The sequence below is a fragment of the Neomonachus schauinslandi genome, chromosome 9 (genome assembly GCF_002201575.2).
Source record: "Neomonachus schauinslandi chromosome 9, ASM220157v2, whole genome shotgun sequence".
Lineage (NCBI taxonomy): Eukaryota > Metazoa > Chordata > Mammalia > Carnivora > Phocidae > Neomonachus > Neomonachus schauinslandi.
In genome coordinates this window covers 101,738,990-101,751,774 of record NC_058411.1, presented here as the reverse complement: position 1 = coordinate 101,751,774, position 12,785 = coordinate 101,738,990, and the positions used below count along the sequence as shown (strand labels likewise).

Sequence of the window (12,785 nt, the reverse complement as noted above, 5' to 3'; positions counted from 1 at the left end):
TTCGGTTTCAGCTGGTACCAAAACGGGTCACAAGGCTCAGTTCCTTTCCTGTTACCTATAAAGGACCACCAGGAGGTGACTCTTGGTGGAATCTGAGCAGGGCTGGTCACCAGAAGGACCAAGGATAATCAGGAGCTCAGAATCTCAGCCTCAACCCCCTTTCTCTGGAGAGGACAGGGGGCTGGAAATGGTGTTAATCATCAACCATGCCTACATGATGAAGCCTCCATTACAATTCCAACAATAGCGGGTTGGGGAGCTTCTGTGTTGGTGAGCACACCTGCATGCTGGATGGTGGCCGACTCCCCCTCCACAGGCACAGAAGGTCCTGGACTCAGGACCTTCTGGATCTTGTCCTATGTATCTCTTCATCTGCCTCTTCGTTCATTACCTTTACTATGTCCTTTATAATAAACTGGTTAGACCTAACTGTTTCCCTGATTTCTGTGAGCCATTCTAGCGAATTATTGAAGCCAAGGAGGGGATCATGGGAACTCTGACTTCTAGCCGGTTGTTGGGAAGTACAGGTTACAGCCTGGGACTTGTGATTGGTGCCTTAAGTGGGGGCAGTCTCGTGGGATTGAGCCCTGAACTTGTGGGATCTGATGCTAACTCCAGGTAGAGAGTGTCAGGACCGAATTGAACTGTAGGACACCCGGGCTAACATTGGGGAAATGCCTGAAGTGTGGAAAAGCCACACATCTGGTGTCAGAAGTCTTGCGAGTATGGTAGTACTTTGATTTTATGATGCTGGGCAAATTCAAAGTTCCTTCACATCAGGAAGAGATTGAGGATTCTTTGCTTAAAGGTATTTCATGACATCTAACACATTACAGTATGAAAACAGGGAGATGGAAAAATTCACCGGTGCAGGCAGAATGAAAGCCTGCTGTTTTCCATTAACTCCCTTCAGTTCACATCCTGAAGGTGGAGCTGACTTTTAAATTGCTCCCCAGCAGTCCAGAGTGGGGCTCGGAGACTCCCACGCTGCTACCGCTCTGTGAGTTCTCAGACAGCACTCGGCTGAGACACTCTACGGTAAGAAGGGAAAAATGGAGCTTCAAAGCTCATACTGGGGAGACCAACCAAACCCCTCTGGCAAATCCAGGAAAATCTAGAATTCCAGAGAGCCAGGGGAAATCACAACTTTCAGACTGGGATTAAACTTCATCAGTTCTCCTAACTGCGAGGTGATGTCTGGCTTGAAAATCCCTGTGCTGCCAACTCAACCCAAGTTCACTTTCCTTGAAGTTGAGCAGCTGCAAAACTAGGAGTTTGGGGAGAGAGTAGGGATGTGGGGGCCAAAATGACAATCCCATCTTTATGGATAAGCTTGAAGGTGGGGTGGGGGACAATGGGAGAAATACCAATTCTGGAATTCCTATCCTTGTTTTGTTCCTGTCCTGTCCTCCCCACGTCCCCCCCCACCTCCTGTCCTCCCAACACACACACACACACACACACACACACACACGCCCCTTATGGAAACCATTTAGCTGCACACGGATGATTTCCCAGGCATATTGTTGGAGTAAATCACTTCCTTCTCTACCCCCGAGAAAGGTCTCTTTCTTACTTGAATCATAATTCAAACAGTTTGCCTCCAGTGAGCTGAGACTGAGATGAAGTATGGAGTGCATCAGCACTGATGGCCTGAGCTCCAAGAATTAGGAGCAGAGAAAAGATAAAGAGAAGGTGCCTCTGGGACAATGCAGTGCCTGCTTCAGACAAACCTGACTGTCAAAACTCAGAGAGAGAATGTCTTCATTTCTCTAAACCAAAATAATTACTTTAAGTAGCAATATAAGAAATATTCTGAAATATGATTTTAGGGGTGCCTGGGTGGCTCAGTCGCTTAAGCGTCTGCCTTTGGCTCAGGTCATGATCTCAGGGATCGAGTCCTACATCGGGCTCCCTGCTCAGTGGGGAGTCTGCTTCTCCCTCTGCCTCTGCCCCTCCCCCTGCCCATTCTCTCTCTCTCTCTCAACTAAATAAAATCTTTAAAAAATGATTTTATTCATAAGATTTCTATTTATACAAAACTTTCTAGGAATCTAGGTATCTCACAGATTGAGTATTAAAAACTACTAGAACAAGCTGATGGGATAAGTAGAAGAGCCTCCCTTTAGAGTAGACAGTCAGCAAACCTTTTCTGTAAAAAGCCAGATAGCAAATATTTTAGACGTTTGGACCATAAGTCTCTGTTATGACAACTCAGCTCGGTAGCTATAGCACAACAGCAGCCCTAGACATCACATAAATGAATGGATGTGACCGTTCCAATAAAACTTTATAAACAATGAAATGTGAATCTCATATACTTTTCACATATCATGAACTATTATTCTTCTTCTGAATTTTTTTCAACCATTAAAAAATTTAAAAACCAATCTTAGCTCTCAGGTTGTACAAAAACAGGTGGTGGGTTGAATTTGGCCCATAGGTGATAATTTGCCTAGCTTATAAAATTCCCAGGACAAAGACACACAAAGGTAAAGTTTTGTTTTTGGTTAATGTAATCCTTTTCTTGTGGTTCTGGTATTTTATTTTATTATTTATTTATTTATTAGAGAGAGAGAGCAAGCACACAAGCGGGGGGAGAGGCAGAGGGAGAGAGAATCTCAAGCCGACTCCCTGCTGAGCATGGAGCCCAGCGGGGCCCCATCGCATGACCTGGAGATCACAACCTACGCCTAAACCAAGAGTTGGACCCTTAACCAACTGAGCCACCCAGGCACCCCTGGTTCTGGTATTTTATTTTTAAAAAATTTTTATTTATTATTATTTTTTAAAGATTTTATTTATTCATTCAAGACAAAGAGATACAGAGAGAGAGAGAGCACAAGCAGGGGGAGCAGCAGAGGGAGAGGGAGAAGCAGGCTCCCTGCTGAGCAAGGAGCCCGATGCGGGGCTCGATCCCAGGATCCTGGGATCATGACCTGAGCCGAAGGCAGACGCTTAACCGACTGAGCCACCTAGGTGTCCCGGTATCTTATTTTATTTTAAAGATTTTTTTTTTTTTTTAGAGGGGGGGGGGGGGGGGGGGGGGGGCAGAGGGAGAAAGAGGGAGAAGGAGTCTCAAGCAGACTCCCTGCTAAGTGCAGAGCCCAACGCGGGGCTTGATCTCACGACCCTAAGATCATGACCCGAGCTGAAACCAAGAGATCAGTCACCCAACTGACTGTGCTACCCAGGCACTCTGGTTCTGGTATTTTAAAATAAGACAAGTGGGTAAGGAAAATGAAAGTCAAAGGAATAAATTATTAATACAGGAATTTCAAGAAGAATAAAGAAAAAATATTTTGAAGGTCTCTCATTTGACACTTCGTGTTTTTTGTTTTTGTTTTTAAGATTTTATTTATTTGACAGAAAGAGACAGCGAGAGCAGGAACACAAGTAGGGGGAGTGGGAGAGGGAGAAGCAGGCTTCCCGTGGAGCAGGGAGCCCGATGCGGGGCTCGATCCCAGGACCCTGGGATCATGACCTGAGCCGAATGCAGATGCTTAACCAACTGAGCCACCCAGGCGCACCTCATTTGACACTTTGTAAAACAAGTACTAACTTTATTTCCACACAGAATGGGTTTCACCTCTATCAAATTCAACAGAATTTGAATTTGAAACAGACCTCTGTTATATTCTAGGAACACACTAAGTGCAAAGACTGTGAAAAAACAGCCCCTGCCCTTTGATAGGGGGCAACTGCTCATCAAAGGTCCTTTCTATTTAGTAATAGTATCCAATCCTTTATTGAACAAAGCATTTGTTGAACACCTACTTCACTCTAGGTCCTGGATTAGGTGCCAGACCTTCCAAGATAAATAAATTCCAAAGAAGGTTATGGTAAGTGACTTTCTTCCCTGCTTTCACTTAGTTCTTCTTTTCTTGAGGGAAAACCAGAGGCATGGAGGGTCTAGCTGGCTGTCCCAGATGGAATATCAAAGTGGGAAACTGGAGCATGACTAGCACCTGCCTTAGCAGGTGAAGCCTCAAGGGCACAGAGCGCAAGGAGGCCTCACACACAAATACTGCATGACCTTGAGAGTGAGCACCTCCTTAAATTTTGCACTCGGTGCCTCACTTGCCTCACGCTAGTCCTGGTTGGTGCCTTAGCTTCCCCAAAGGCCAGCTGTGGTCCCCCGAGGGCTGGAATGGACTTGCGTGGGTTTGGGCAACCTCGTGTTCATATCCCCTTCCTGAGATGCCCCAACTTCCTGGTGAGGAATTCCTTCTTTCTCATGGGATAGTCTTGTGGAATTCCAGGCTGGCCTCACCCTCAGAGCGTGAGCATGGTGTGGGCATCGTGTCTTCCCTTCCTGGACTGTGACTTCTGAGCCGAATGAGTTGTTTTCTGTTTCTTCTCCCCACCCACAGGACATCTATAGTCTCTCTGAGTAATGCCAATGTTACATTCCAAGTCACACCTCCGAGCTCTGCTCTTCCAACTGCGGTCCACCCACCAGCAGCGCTGGCATCACCTGGAGCTGGTGAGAAATACAGACCCTCCAGCTTGTCTCAGACCACAGCCAGAACCTGCATTTGGACAAGGTTCCGGGTGATTCCTGTGCTCATTTAAATGTGGGAAGTGCTAATGTACACTTTCCCCCTACCCTCCCGCCACCGAGTCCCCTTGGGCTTCACAGCCACAGGGGCCTGGGAAAGGGCCTTTGTGGGAAATGCATAACTTGCTGAAACTCCAGAAGGCACAGGGCTGGCCCTCCCCTTCCAAGATGGGCTCGCTTCCTGAGGAATCCTTGGCCCAGGGCTCCTTAGACACACTCATGCGGTCTCCAGTTGATGGCTGACACTAAAAGAAAAAAATAGGCACTGACCTCAGAAAACAGTGACAGTGTCACCCTTTGAGTAAGCCTCTCTCCAGGGAAGCTCCTCCCCTTTAAAAGTTTGGGGTAGTGGGGGCAGGAGACTCAGGAAGCTACTTCGAAGGGTGACATTTCCCTACAAAGTCTCTCAGACTAACACGGGATGGTGGGGGATGGTGGTGGTTCTCTCAGAGAAGGGACCTGTTCTATCTACCTTTTAGTATGGGCCAGGAGTGAAGAAAGGGCATTAACAGCCCTACTATTTACTGACAGCCTGTCATGTGGCCTGGACATATTTTACCTTTTATTCTTTAACATAACCCTAAAGGATAGGCTTTTACAGAGGAGGAAACTGAAATTCAGAGAGGCCAAGTAACTTGCCTCAAGTTCCCCAGTTGTTCGCTGGGAAGAACCAGGGATAGAACCAGGTTTTGTCAGTGTTGCAGACTCACAAAAACACATGAAACATAACACATAAGAAGTAACTGTGGTGACTGGGTGATAGTGGGGAGGCAATGTGCTCTGGTAAGCGCTGTGAATTGTGCAAGACTGTTGAATCTCAGATCTGTACCTCTGAAACAAATAATGCAATATATGTTAAGAAAAAAAAGAAGAAGAAGAAGAAGGTAGCAGGAGGGGAAGAATGAAGCGGGGGAAATCGGAGGGGTAGACGAACCATGAGAGACGATGGACTCTGAAAAACAAACTGAGGGTTCTAGAGGGGAGGGGGGTGGGAGGATGGGTTAGCCTGGTGATGGGTTTTAAAGAGGGCACGTTCTGCATGGAGCACTGGGTGTTGTGCACAAACAATGAATCATGGAACACTACACTTAAAACTAATGATGTATGGTGATTAACATAACAATAAAATAATAATTAAAAAAAAGAAGTAACTGTGGTTGGCGTTTGTCCCATGTGGGTGGTGGTGGAGGCAGTGATGATGGCTCTGGGTGTGGGTGTGTGTGAGCGTGCGTTGGGGGAAGGTGGGATGGAGTCCTTGGGAGATCAAGGACACAAGTGAGAAGCTTGCAGAGGAACCCAGCTCCTCTTGGTGGTGGGCAGCGATGAGAATATGCAGTCCCCTTATTACACCATTTACACATTAATAATTTGAAATAAAATATCACTATAGAATAAGTGGAAATAGACCAAGGACATTCAGATTTTTCCAATGATGACTTCATCAATGCTTTTTTGGGGGGGCAAATATAAAATATTAAATTCTATCTCCTTTTCTTTTGGGTGCTCTTCTTTTGCTGGTGCACTCAGGACTCATCCTTGTAGGACCCATCTTAATACCAGCGCTGAGGCCAAGAGATGCTCACCCAGCTATTTGGAGGTGGTGACACCCTCCACTTGGAAGACCAGTTGCGTGCCTCATCGTTAGGGAGGCTGCAAACCTAAGTGAGTCACTGCTCTAAGGATTTTTGGAGTGCTTGCTCTCCCCATTCCTGGGCTCTGAGTCAAGAATGTAACTGAAGCCCCAGACAATAGGGTGTGAAAGGAAAGATGTTCCCTAGTGTCAGATACCCGGGCCAACCAGACCCAAAAGCACAGAGCAGGTGCTTGGCTTTAGTTCCTGGTGCTGGCTGGTGGGTCGCGCACCCTGCCCCACACCCCACACCTCTCTAGACAAAAGCCACAGCTAAGAAGCTTGCGCTCCTGCCTCCTCCCACATATCTAGGATGCGCTCCAAATGAGGACAGCCTGCTTCCTCCTGCCAACCCCTTCTTTCAAGGCTAAAGATACAGAAGGCAGGAACCACATCCCAACAGAGGAAACCATGAAGCAGGACCTTAGATATGAAGGATTCCACCAGAGGAGGATGAAGGTATTTTATCATCTGAAGAAAACTTTCAAGTGCCCTAAGTAATCCTCTAGTGTCTGAGAATAAGATCAACAACTAGGTGAGCTGGGTTTTCAGAGTGTTATTGAGAAGTCCCTGGGAAACCAAACCCTGAGGCAAACCCCCATCATGCTGTGGAGACAGAGGACCTGGGTGCTCTCTTCTGGATGCCATGGAAGAGGTGACTCCCTGAGAGCTGGTGATGGTTGGTCGATACCTCGGTCACTGAGGGTCTACTCAGGCCCCTCTCCTCCCCACTGGAGAGGGGCTGTTCTGTTTCCCAACGCTGGATTTGAGTCCTGAAGGGCCACGAAGCCTTGCCTCCTTGTGACTTCAGGTGGGGGAAGAACCCACTGACCCATCTGGCCCTGAACCGTCCTGATGGGCATCCGAGGCAGCCTCACAGGTGAGTATGGAAGGGACAAGGGCTTTCCTTTGAAGCCTGGGGAGAGTGGCTATAAGGGCTGGTTGCAGGGACTCGAGACTCAGGTGTGTTTCAGGGATGATAACACAACAAAAGAAGTTGTCCATCCTGGAGTTTTTGTATCAGGCACTGTACTAACAACTTGACATGCATTATCTTCCAGAGTCACGACCTTAGACCTCCGTTTTGCAGCCAGAAAAGTTAAGTCACACAGCCACGGGTGGCCTTCCAATTCCTCTAGCTTCCAAGCCTGGGACTGTAACCACTGTCCCAGGCTGTGTCCTCTGTAGTACAGCCGAAGTTACTCTATTACTGCTGCTCCCCTCCGTCACTGTTCATTATCAGTAAGGAAGGGGCTTCCCGAAACTGAAGCAAGAATGGCCCCGGATGGTGCCGCTGAGCCCCCATGCCCGTTATTCACGTTTATCAGTTCTGGGTCTAGACATGGGGTATAGGAAGGAGCAGGGTGACTGCTGTGAGACCACTGCTCAAAGCTCAAGTTTCTATGTTTTTGTTGGTGGGAGGAGATTGGGGAGAAACGGAGACCACATGTGGAGCTAGATTTCTCAAAAGTCTCTATTTCAACCAGTTTGGGAAGTGTTTGTTTTGTTTCTTTTTTAAGAACCCAAAGCTTGGAACCCAAATGGGCTGTCTAGTCCTGGCTAGAGCATATTTAGGGTATGCCTGTACTTAAAAAGAAATAGCTTTTTTTTTTTTCCTTTAAGTGTATGTTTTCATGTCCCGTCAGTCAGAAATATCCAAAATTATAATGAATCTCTTATCAGTTCTAGTTATGAAAGCAAAAAAAAAAAATCAGAAACATTCCAAATGATCAAAAATAGAATAACAAATTATGGCACATTAACCAGATGCAATACCATATAATAATACATGAAGGCTAGCGTAGCAGCATAGGAAGTAGCTACCTATGCAAAAATTTTTGGATAAAAAATACTAAGTTTTGAATAAAAAGCCCTAAATATACATACAGGCAAAACATACGAAAAATAATTATTTTTAAAAGTGGTGGTGAGATTATGAATGACTTTTCCTTTAGTGATTTTCTCTATAGTGTTAATAACATGTGACAAATGAAAAACTCAAAGTGTATACAATTATATGGTGGCGTGTACCTTATGTATATATTCTGGCTTATTTACCTTGCAACCTTGTATCCAAATATGGCAGAGCTTTTCATTTGAACTTGCAAATTGCTGCATGAAATTTACATGTTCCTTTAAATACATAACACACATCCACCGCTGTTATACAAATTGGGATTAATTCTTTGGGTTAGAGTCTTTGTCACTCAGATTTAATTACGCCATATTGATCCCTAGCACTTATCTTTCTGAGTAGGAACCCAAACTAGAAAAGCAAAAGAAGCACTCCTGACCCCCAGCAGTTCTTACCAATACAGTAGTGAAACTCAATGTTCTCTCACGCACCACCTCACTTTTCATCTTTCAATGAAAGCTGGAAAATGAATTATCTGGAGACGCCCAGGGCCCCTAACCTATTAGGAAGGTTGAAGACCAGCAGATCAGGTCACTGTCTTCTCTAAGGGCTACAAGAAAGAGTGCTGGGGGATCTTTCCACGGAAGAAGGGAGTGTTCATGGCATCTCTCATCCATTTGCTTTTCCAGAAATCCCTGCAAATTTCCCTACTGGCATAGAATGCTGAGTTTATAGTCTCTAAGAGTCTATGTACTAATTTATTTATACTCTACTGTTTGCTCTAAAGATTGAGAGATGCTCTAGGATAAAAGCAAAGGTATGGTTAAGACCAAAACCAAAGATTAATTTAAAACAAGTTAAATAGCATAAGACAAAGAATAGGATGGTGGGGAAGAAGGGAGACTTTTTCAGTTAAAGTCAGGTAGAAGAAAACTACAGTGAAGAACAGAACACTTGGTGGCCTGAGTAAAGAGCAAAACCAAGGCATTTATAATGAGCAGAGATCTTGTTTCTAAGGTTTGAGAGGTCAGGGTGAGTCGTGAACCGCCTGTGACGGGAGTACTTCTAAGAAAACGACGAAGCAGGCCCAGTTTTAGGTGGTTAACAATCTTCCAGGAAGGAGGCATGATGCCTGTTTTCAACGCACTCCTATATCATTTACTCTCAATTTGCCATGTAATCACATCCTATTATTTTTAAACGTGTGTGCACTGCTTCTTCTATAGACTTTGAGGGCGAGAAGTCTATTTTATGCTTTTTCTATATTGTTCTACAACCCCCAACCTGGAGTTCCTTTCTAAAATGATGTGCATGCTTCTTAAGTGGAAGTGGAGTTTCTTAGTCCCAGAGACCAAGTCATGTATAATCTTAATTTCCATCTATTCTCTAGTTACTAGAAGACAATATGGGAGTCCTTTCTGTGTTTAAGAGAAAGTGAGCAGAACAAGCGATTATAGAGTAGTAAAAAAATGGCAGCTGGAGAGGGGAGGTCACAAGCCAGAAACAGGAGCTTTGAAGGATGAAGAGATGTGACCGGGTTTGCCAGGATTTGAGTCTAGAAACACTCCACTTGGGCACATTTTCTTTACGTTTATTATATTCCTATTCCTAGACAAGTTATTCCAACTTGTTCCTTTTTAATTTCTTGGGAAGGTGCTAAGGCAGATAATTCTGGAGTATTCTGGAAAGGAGTACTTTGTGAGAACGCAGGAGGAAGATAAATCATGGGAATGGCAGTCTTCAAGCTGAATAAATCAGTAATTCATCACTTCCCGTCTGGGTTCTGAGATATAGTATGTAGCAGTCCCTTAAGAGCAAAAATGAAAAAATCCTATTGCCCTGGGGGCTGGCTCACACTTCTAATATACTCTCTGGGCTTTTAGCACCAGTACTAAACCCTTTTGGGATAGTGACAGGGCTTGCTTTAGATAACGGTGTCCTAGAACCACAGCATAATTCCAGTAGTTACTGGCAAACTGTTTTAGTGTGAAAAATGGTTTTCATAGAGGAAGTGGGACAGAGTGCAGGGTGGGGATGCTGAGGCAGAATGTGGTCAGCCCATCAAAACCTAGCTCTTTGGAAGGCCAAAGGGCTATACCATCCTACTGCGTGTCCCTGGGAGTTTAATATCCAATCTGTGAGTCTAAGGAACAAGAATTCCAATTCCTGAGCATCTAGCATTCCAAAGTTGAAAACAGATCGGGACTCACCATCACGAAGTGTGCTTTCCTCTTACCTGTCCCCACCCACCCCAGTCATGCAGCATCCGCCCAGAGGAGCCTTGGCCCAGCCAGGCCCAGGCCCAGGGGGCCTCTTGGGAGACAGAACAATCCTGGGCCACACACACAAAGGGCTTGTTTGGCCGTCACTAGCTTTCCTCTGGAGACGTGGGTTCTGCAGTGGTCCTGCCCTGTGGCTGCTCAAGATTGAACCAGGGCTGCCTGCCTTCGTTCACGTCTGCTTCAGGGCCCCTGGGCAGTATTCGTGTATTCTTACTGTCCGCTTCACTCTCTAGCATGTCCAAATGCAGTTCGAGAACGCAGCAATAGAAACTTATTTTCAAAGGCCAGTGTTTTGCTTAAAAAAGGAATTTGAATCTATTGCTTTGAAACATTCTTTACCTTCTGTGCACTGTTGGTAACGACTCTAGAAGTGTTACTTGAGCGTTTGTGTCTTGGCCATTTGTCCCATCAATGACCGTATTCTGAATGGCTTTTATGTGTGGTATGGAGGCCATGTGACAGATGGCCTCCAGGGGGAATGGTCCCGGAGATTTTTCACTTCAAAAGGAACAGAGTTACTTTCAGTCTCCCTAAGGATCCCCAAGGAAGGGGGAAAAAGCTCAGGCTGAGGAGCAGAAAAGGGCCTGGAGGTGGTAGGAGCATCAACACACACCACTTGGTTTAGTTCCCAGGCTTGTGAGAAGTGCAGAATATGTGAAGAGGCTGAAGAAACTGCTGCTCAAAATGGTACAATGAACCAAGGTCATGGTGAGTGGTGGAGCAGGTTTCAGAGCTTGCCCCTCTGCTTTCCAGGCCCTGCAAGAGAGCTAAACTCCACTAGCTGAATGACCTTGAGCAAGCCATCGAAACTCTCTAGGCCTTGATTAAAAGCCTCCTTCCAGTTGGGCTCTGAATCAGCATTTCGGTGAGGGCATCAGCCTTGGCAGGCCCTGATAAGACCTTGACTCTTTGTTCTCCATGGCCTTGGAAACGGATGGAAAGAAAACTGTCTCAGGCAGCAGGAACCAGTCTTATCCTCTAGGTCGATGCCCATTTGTCAAAAACTTGGCAAAGGTTGCATTCATGTTAGTGAACCCTCAACATAGCTTCATTCATTGTTTGACACACAAAATTTATGACATCTGTTGGAGGAATGTAGCTCTGAACACTCTCAACGTCAAAAAGTATATATAATGGAAGGAACACTTCTTGCACTGCCTGACATTTCTAATTTTTTCCCAAGCCCCTGTCTCCAGTTCGGGAAATGATAGCTCCCTGAGCACCCCAGAGCTTTTTGTTTTGATTGGAGAATTCAGATTTTTTTTTTCTTCTGTATGTAGATTTGACTGCAGATTTTAAAACAAAATTACATCTACAAATAGTGTTGACAAGTTGGAAAAAGTGGTTAACATATACTCAAATATTTGCTCAAGTGAAAAGACTTTTTTTTTTCCTGAAGAAAAAAAAAATCAGGCCAAAAATATTACACTCTGGAGAATACATACCAGCATACACAAAAACTAGATTTTCTTTCTGCTAATGACCTCTCCAGGAACAATAAGGAGGGGAATTGTTCTCCTCAATGCCAGTCTCAAAAAGTTAAGAATGTATCCAGAAAGTGCTTTTCTTTTTTTCCTCAGCAACAGATTATGGAACTCTCATTATAAATTTAAACATTCTGGGGAGATGCTGATTTCTTACTTGTACCCTTTTTCTCTGTGGAGAGCCACAGTGTTTTACCCTGAACACGGCAACTTCTCCAGCTGCTCATTCTGAAATCCGGGCCTGCTAATGGAATTTAGGGTATGAATCTTGAACTATTTCTCTGTACTTCATGGTTTTCTAAATGGTGACTATCAGCTTCCAGCCTCGGTGCTCCCATTTGGAAGAGCCCTTATCTTCCTCTTGACCTGGCAGGGGCAGCATGTTCAGAGATTATCACATTGGAACAGACCCAAGGTGTGTGCCATGTGGAGACAGGGTGTTCCCTCCTGTCTATCAGAAAGATCAGGCAAGAATTCTTGGAATTGGCCTGATGCTTCATTAATTCATGATTTCACTGGGCCTCCGGAGCCCAGGGAGGAAGTTAGGCGGTAAACCACTCACTAGTGGTCACGGCAGCCCCGAAGTTGATTCCACCTACATCTTCCCCGTCTTCTCCCCCGACCGTGTTTGCCGCCTCATCTGTTTCTAGCTACGTGCAGCAGTGGCTTTTCTTCTGCTGCACAACATCTGAAACATGTGAGAGGATCCGCGCGGGCCTGAAACCTGACGCCCGACCCCACTCCCCGGGAGCCATGGGACTGAGTAGTTCCACGGACTGAGCCTTGGTCTCCGTGTGAATGAAACGGGGACTGACGGGAAGCTGAGAGAACCCCTGTGAGGCACTTCTGACAGGTTCTGGCATATGGTCTCTGAGAACAGTATTACTAAGCATCGTCATGGGGGGGCGAGGTGTTGGCCCAGCTCCACCTAGTCAGGTGGTGAAGGCCCTCCGCAGTGGTCTCTGGAGCACAC

General features: G+C 45.7%; 1 long non-coding RNA gene across 1 annotated transcript; it reads left to right on the top strand.

Moving 5' to 3' along the window:
• The first annotated feature begins 953 nt into the window (after window positions 1-953).
• On the top strand, window positions 954-4,394 carry LOC110583824. Its single transcript, XR_002480537.1, has 3 exons — window positions 954-1,038; window positions 3,788-3,842; window positions 4,374-4,394. It is a non-coding gene; the product is annotated as an uncharacterized LOC110583824 (long non-coding RNA).
• Window positions 4,395-12,785: the final 8,391 nt, after the last annotated feature.